Genomic DNA, 8,476 nt, shown 5'->3' with positions numbered 1-8,476 from the left:
CCAAAATGCAATTGAAAATTCGCTACAAGACACTCTTCTCCGTCCGGAATATCAAATACGGTGCATCGAAATGGAAAAGTGTGCATAGGAAAAGTGAGAAATTGCACATTTGTTTTTTAATAAACGACATTAGCACTTTGGCGTTCATGCAGTTGAATCATTTTGAAATATTTTATGCCGCTGTTTCGCTTTCATTTTAATCATTTTTAATTGACACGCAATCACATGACAAGCCGTCAACCGCTTAAAGATGGTCAATAATCAATAATACCAATGGTCAATAACTGAACTAACACTATTCGTAAAAAATATATAAAATTAATTCCCAAAATGTAATTTCTTAAGCTTATTAACCTTCAAACCGTGAAACCTATTTTATAACGTTGTTCGTGAAACCGGTGCCTGAGTGCCCCAAGAGCATTTTTGTATGAAAACTAGAGTGTAATAAGAGATAAACGATTTGTGTCTTGAGCAAAGTTATAGAGCATGTCAAGTACTAACAGATAACAAGTTAAAGTCTTCGGGAATGTTGTAGAACTCAACCTGTTCTACAACTTTGCTGAAGACAGATATCTCTTATCTCTTATCAGTCCATTAAAAAATTAGATACAAAAAATACGCGTCTTCCGCGTTTTTTGCATATTTCGCGGAACCGATAAGAGATAACGGAATAGTGTTTGTAGAAATATTGTAGTACTTGACATGCTCTATAACTTTGCTCAAGATACAAATCTTTTATCTCTTATTACACTCTGGTTTTCATACAAAAATGCACTTTGGGCACTCAGGCACCCGATTCACGTATAGCGCATCACACATGCTTATGCACATATGTGATGACGTAGTATGCGTATGTGAGTATGTTAGCGCAATTCATGTAGTCAAATGTTCAACAAATCGAGACATCTTTGTGTAAATCTTTTATGATGAAAAATGATAAACATATAAGTGCTTAAAGTTGGTCTTGGGCACTCAGTGCCCGATTCACGGTTCTAAGGTTAAAGTATAATGCAAATTTTGAACAAATTGGAATAAAATATTTGTGTCAAGATGTTGCATTTCAATTATATGGTCATTGTAATCTGCTCCGGAATCGATAGGATTGGGAAAAAGCAGGACAAGTGTTATTGTAATCACGGCTTAAAAACCACGAAAAAATTATTTTAATGTGCTGCTTTTGCGTACAATTTTTTATTCAAACATTTAACAACGCAGCAGCTCAAATAGCGTTAAGAAAATATCAGCAATACGACATCTGCGAACAAGGTCGTCGTAATTATTTGTATGCATCTTTTGCTATATATTACGATATAGGTGGAGAATGAGTAGTAGGGGAGAGTGGGGAATTGTTGACCACGATCTTTGTGGCCAAGATAGAGTGCTCAAAATAATTTTTTTTCAAAATTTCAAAATGCTAAGTTGTAGTACGTCCTTTAAGCTTTCATTTGGTCTTATTGGTTTGTTAAAATTCAATCCTGTGAAAAAGATATAACCCTGCTTCCAAAACATGCGATTTTGACAATTTCAAAAATCATGGGGAATTGCTGACCACTTTCAAATTCGATTTATTATGCAAAGTAATGATGAAAAAACTTTATTGAATGAATTTTAAAGACATTTTGGATTGAATCTTAAAGAAAAAATCGAAAAATGGCGACTTTGATCATTCCGATACACAGTTGGGGCATGTGAAATAGCCGCCAGTCATACGAGCGCATTTCAGGTGAACGGGTCGGTCGCACTCGTTGCAATTGATGCTGTTGTTCCGATTCAATTTTTTTGGCAAATCCTTCTTGCATATGATGCAGAAATCAACGTCTTCCTCTTCGCTTGAGGACTCGATGCGGCCACGTTGACGCTTTCGTGCTGGGGATGACGATGCCGGAGTTGACGATGCCGGAGTTTTGCGTTTTTTTGAGCGTCAGAGCGTCAAAATCGATTGATGAGCCTTTATTGGCATAATAACGCGGCATCGGTGTCATAGGCGGCATGGTTACTTCAAAATATCAAAAAACCAAAAAAAGTTGAAAAAATAGCACAAAGTTTTTTTTAAAATGCCATCAAAATATATTTTGTGGATTATTTGTCGATATTTTGCATCAAAACAACACTATATGTTCATAAAATGCGATTTTGACACGTGCAATGCAAGAAATGCCGTGGTCAGCAATTCCCCACAAAAAGTGGTCAACAATTCCCCATACATATATGTTGAGAAAATGGCGTCGCATAAGCAATGTACATGCATTGACTATGGAAAATTATTTTGCGCGTCGGTAGAGCATTGCCGTACGAGAAAAATTAGAATAATTACCTGGCAAATATCTGCACAAAACTTCTTAAAACAATCACCAACAAAAATAATTAGATTGATTTTTCGATATAAAAATTCACTTGGATAGCGTACACAGCATATAATGCGTCCGATCACGTTGACTACCAATTAGAAATTGAGTTTAGGTTAAAACAAGACGATGACAAGCATCGGATATGTCAAAAGTGTTTGAAACGTCAGAGAAACTGACGTGGTCAGCAATTCCCCATGGTCAACAATTCCCCACTTACCCCTACAATAATAATTACCCACTGGTCTGTTCCAGGTTGTTGGAAATATACGGCAATTCCAAAATCAAATATTTCTTGGGTGATCTTAAATAAATGTTTGCAAATATCCCACATTCCAAAATCGAATTTGATCGTTTGAAATAATGTCGCAGAATTCCAGCGCTAATTTCTGGAGGAAATTTTTTTTGGGATGTTTACAATACATTTACGCGTGCAGAAATGTAATAAGCAGTGATAAAATTGCAAAACGGCTAAATTGTAATTGTTGGACAGTCGACAGACAAGCTTCTGCACTTCAATTCAAATTGAACAATTTCTGTTTGACGTAACTTTGAAAGGAAATTATGATCATTACCGCGTCTTATTCATTTAGTATTCATTCGACGTTTTCTTTGTATTTTTTGTTGTTGTTATTTAAGGAGGACGCTTTTTCTCTTTTTTGTCATCTAAATTCAAGCTACACATTCGATTGATTAGTTCATCATAACGGCACTTGAGCAAGTAAAATTCCAACACTCAGTGAGCAAGCCAATTTAATTAAAAGTCATTGCAACTTTGTTACGATATCATGCAATTGGTGGCAATTGAAAAAAAGAAATCAAAACCAAAACAATTTTACACATCGGTTCACATCTTTTGTTTCAACATTTGACGCATGCTGACGAAATCTTTTTAGTGAAATGTATTCGGACATCGAAAAATCGTTTATTCGAAGAAAAGAGAAGCTGATGCAATGTCCCATCTTCTGCCAGAAATTAAATGAATTTTTTAACCAATGCGAAGTAATTGAAGGTTTGAAGTCCACACTGTGCAGCTGATTAAGTAATAAGACTCGATCGATGAACTATATTGAGTTGGCTATGCGGCCCAAAACTATCACATATATGTGATATACATATACTTTTCTCCATTTCCAATATAATCGACGCTTGATCATAAATTCACTAAATTCTGAAAATTAAGACTGAGTCTCCGTTGTTTTATAACAATCACAACTTGAAAAGAAAATAATATGATTTTTTTCTGATTATATAGGATTTTATAATCAAAAATATAGGAGAATATAGGAGGATGAAAAAAAGCCGACAAAGCAGAATAAAACAGAAACTCATTGTGTGCTAATAACACCTAGCTGTAGCGTATTGGTTAGCGTGCTAGCGTTGCAAGCGTGGGGACACGGGTTCGAATCGCATAGTGGTCGAAAATCTTTTTTCTTCAAAATGTCATTGGTGCCATCAATGGGATTGTGAATTGAGAGACTACGACCCATGTGGAGGTCTGTGGAGTGCTCCGGGAGGCACTTTAAGCCGTGGGATCCCGTGCATTATATACAGAGGATGAGTACAAATAATGCACGTAAAGATGGGGCGCCTATACGCTAGGTTGTTGTCTCCAATACTCAGTATTGGTTGCAATCGCCGCCAAATGTTGTTGCCTGATATTGGTGAATACATCGGTATATCAGTATCAGAAGCATGTCCCCATCGAAAAATTGGCTCTATGGATGAGATACGGAGCGTGCCAAATGTTGAATGTGATGTGGTCCACTAGTGACATGGCGGAGCCCGAGCCGAGCCCAGTATCTGGCAGGTACAAGGCACATCACAAACCAATGGGCCCTCCACAATCGACGAATGGTATGCAAAGAATCCACCCGAAAAAAGCGGGCGCCTCGCAATAGACTGAATACAGACTGAGCGACGAGTCTCTGACTCCCTGCACTTATCCAATAATCCAATAATCCAACACATAATGTATTTGTTTTTTTAATATATATCAGAAATAAATATATTCAAAATTTGGTTTTAATTTGCTAGGGAAGAAATCATTTTTTCATCTTTCATACCTATACGCATCGAATGTTAACTTAGGAATTCACTGGTATGAACGTCAAACTGAAATATCTTTGTATATTCAAAAATATACATCGTAAACAGCAAATGAATATCACTAAATATATATAGAAATTTCAGATTGACGTGCATACCAGTGAATTTGCATAAACTGTAATTTGTTCGTGGTTACTTGTGTTATGGAAAGTGTGAAGCAAATGTGTTAATTATTATTATGATACATATGCATTCGTTTTCAAATTTGGTACATACATAAAGTTGTCATCGGGTTTTGCATTAACTATCTAAAGTATTTATTGATCCAGTCTGAATTGAATGATATTTTATGCGCTGACATTTTGAATGCATTATTTCGCAATTCTAACTTAAAAGATACAATTTTTCATTTGTTTTTTTGATTATTATTTTTTTTTCATTTGAAATTGGAAAAAAATATATAGGAGAATATGAGTAATTTGTAGAAAAATATAGGATATAGGAAAGTGATCAGATTTATAGGAATTCTCGTACCGAATAGGAGATCTGGTCACATTAGTTATAACAGTAGCAGGGTTGTTGGATTTGAAATAAATTGATTTGAAAATCATCAAATATGTAAATGAACAATTAATTTGATTTTTTCGATTCATTCGACTGAACAGTCAGATCAAATCAGATCCAAAAAAATATATATAAAATTTACTTTTTTTCCAAAAATTTCGTAAAAATAGTTGAAAAGTTATTTCGGAGAAAAGGTTCAAGTATCAATTTGTACTTTTCGATGCAAAATTTGAACAAATTTTCCAAGAATTGTACATTTTTGGTACGTTGATGTGATTTGAAAATCCTCAATTTAAAAATTTCAATTAATTTGATTTGAGGTATACTCAAAAACTATCAAAATCAAATAAATTTATTTGTGATTTGGAATCTTATCAAATCAATATATTTGATTTGGTTTCAAATTCTACTGTATTGTTACAGTAGATAATTTAGTTTTACATCAATTTTTATTCTTGAATAATTAAACACGAATCTGACTTATGAAAAAGTAAATGACCAAACATGAAAATGTCTGTTTTTTTACGATGCCGATTGTTAACTGTCCGAAAAAAACCCTAACTTAAAGGGGTTTGGTATTTCGGCCGCCGCAGCAAAGACCTTTCGGCCGGCGCGGCTCAAAGTGATCTTCACGAATTTCGTTCGGCCGCCAATCAAAAATCAATGCGGCCGAAAGTTATTTTCAGTCGCGGCTGAATTGTATTTGGTGAGATTTTCGTTGAGCCGCGGCGGCTGAAAGGTGATTTCGTTGGCGGCTGAATTGTATTTTATATTAGAACTTTCGTTGAGCCGCTGTATGTAGAATGCATTTTCAACCGCCGTCCAAAGTCTTTTGCAGCAAGTTCACTTTCTCAGTGATTGTCTTTCCATGGAAAAATTCGGTGAAATTGACATTTGACAGGTGTATATTCATGCCTTTATAGTTGGCCCGCTTGAAGTTGAATGCTTTTGTTGTAATGTTGGCATCGGTCGTATTGATTCCATGCCATTCAAATGTAGCCATTATCGGTGGATGATGATCTTCCACATCCGTCAGTGCGTTAGCCTTGATAACACGCCCAATCGAATTGTTGGTGAAATCATTAGTGAAGAACAAGTCCAATAATCGTCCCTTTGAATCATTACGTAAATCATTTACCTGATGAACGCCCATGCCCATGAGTCTCTGGATGAAAGTGGCCGTGTACTCAGGTACAAATTTAGTTGGAATCATAATGTTGTCGTCGTCGCTATCGATTGACCATTCCACATGTGGCAGATTAAAATCACCGACAAAAATAACAACATCTGCAGGATCGTAAATTAAAGGAGGTATAGTGTTTGCGTCAAGGTAGCAAATGACTTTTTTGTTATTTAGATTTAATGAACAGTCGAAAACTAATTGCAATTATTTTTGTATGAGAAGACGTTGACCCAGTGTACATTTTTCAGAAAAAGTAAAAAAAAAAATCGAAAAAAATGGGTTTACGTTAAGTGAAATCTACCTAAGCCATAAGTTCACGATGAATCCGACTAAAGTGTTAGAAGTTCAATATAAGTAGAGAAAAATGAAAAAATAATATACCAAAATCACAAGGAAACCAGTTAAAAATTACCATTACAAATTTGGACTGCGCAGTGTGCAACCCCAGACCAAAAAATCTTTATCTCGACATTAGCTATAAATCGCATGGGTGCATCTATGGCATCTATTAAACTTGTCAATTACCCTTAACGGTTCCCTTCTTTTCAACAACTCGAAAAATGGATCGAACCGTTTATAGGGTCAAAAGTACCATTATTTTTTCGAAATGGTATCTGTAAATTAATGCATATACCCAATACATTTTAGTAAATTTTTCTTAAATTTGGTTTTATTCTTCTTTCAAATATCTATTTGAAAATATATCATTTTCGAAAAGAAAAACACATGTTGGTTTTGACTTTTACTTAATCATTTTATTTAATTTAATTTCTAAGCTAATTTTTTCCACGTTTTTTCACATAACAACAGACTTTTGAGTATGATGTTCGAAAAAGTGCATCAGTTATTGTTCGCTATTGGAATTTTCGTTGATCAATCTAAATTTTATCATCCATTTTCTTTGATTTGTCTTTCGGTAATTGCCTTTTTTCAAAAGTGTGGCCACCGAATCAAAATTGTTTGAAAAATTCCATCTGCCTCATGCGTGTAAGAAATTGTTGCATCAATATTGTTTTCCATCAAAATGCAAAACGATATGTGTCCTCAAAAACCGATTGATTTGACAAAAAGTGACATCGTCGCAGAATCAATATCAAGCTCAGCTTTCATTGATCTTCCTTATTTCACCAGGCAACGTTTCGAGTATGAGTTTTCGAATTTTTCTAGTCAATCACCCAATTTAACAACACAGTGTAGTTACCTAAAATTAATACTAAACTAGAACTGAGAACTTACATTTTACAGTGTTGTTTTTCTTACTTCAAATTTATTTATTTTTTCTTAAATTATTTTGACTGCGTTGAATTAAGCACGCCGAAAGCAATTTTCCTTATGAGTCTATTCTTTTCCTTAGTTACTATTTTGCTTAATTCAGTTTATTTTCATTAAATTTACATACAAATAGTACAATCGGCAAACAGAGTATCACGGCAGAAGCAATATATTAATTTCATATCAATTTGCACGTCACTACTGCATATTCACCAACTCTGACATTATTTCATAACATTGAACTCGAACCACATATTCCATTTATATGTTAGTGTTAAAATGTGGCTATTGATACATTTTTAGCAGCGACGCGAAAACTTATGTGGAATTTATATAAAATTGACGTATTTATCCCGCTATGACATTTGTTTGCCGGTTTTATTACTTGTGTGCAATTTGATTCGATTTTTTTTATACAAAACAGAATCCAGGGTTCAGGGTCAGATGGAATCAAATGAAAAGTTTGATTGCGATCAATTTACATGAAATATTTAGGATATAATGATTTGGAAAAGCCAAACTTAGCTTGTTATTTGGTTTCATCGCATACTGATTTTTGAAGTTTTGGAAAATGTCAGAATTCCGAACTTTTGAAAAGCAAAAATAAATCATTGTTATCAACATGTCATCTCTGCGAATGATTTACAGGTTTGAATGAAAATAATTTCACCAAAGTTTCTTGGAATTTTCCGAAATGGGATTGAAGTGATTTCAATGTTTTATGAGAGCATTTGAATCTTGATTCGAATCCGTTGTCGATTGGTTTTTTCAAGATAGACAAAATACTATATATGTTTCGACTAAATTTCGCTTGAGCTATTTGGTTGAAAAAGGTGCAAGTGATGCTACAATCGTTCTGCACATTTAGGCAGTATCACTTTTTATACCATAATTTTGTTCATTATATGCAAACGATTGAGACTTTGACAATTTTATTACGATTATAGCACCGTGAAATAAGTTTTTTGATCATATTTTACAAGATCAATCAAGGGAACTGAAGTCATAGAAGTTATTTAAACAAATCGACAGCGAATCTGCGAATTTTTGAGTCTGGGTAATA

The sequence above is a fragment of the Sitodiplosis mosellana genome, unplaced genomic scaffold (assembly GCF_009176505.1).
Source record: "Sitodiplosis mosellana isolate CC-2019 unplaced genomic scaffold, AAFC_SMos_1.0 Smas_scaffold_6102, whole genome shotgun sequence".
Classification (NCBI taxonomy): domain Eukaryota; kingdom Metazoa; phylum Arthropoda; class Insecta; order Diptera; family Cecidomyiidae; genus Sitodiplosis; species Sitodiplosis mosellana.
The sequence above is the reverse complement of the archived record's forward strand: the minus strand, read 5'-3'. Positions refer to the sequence as shown.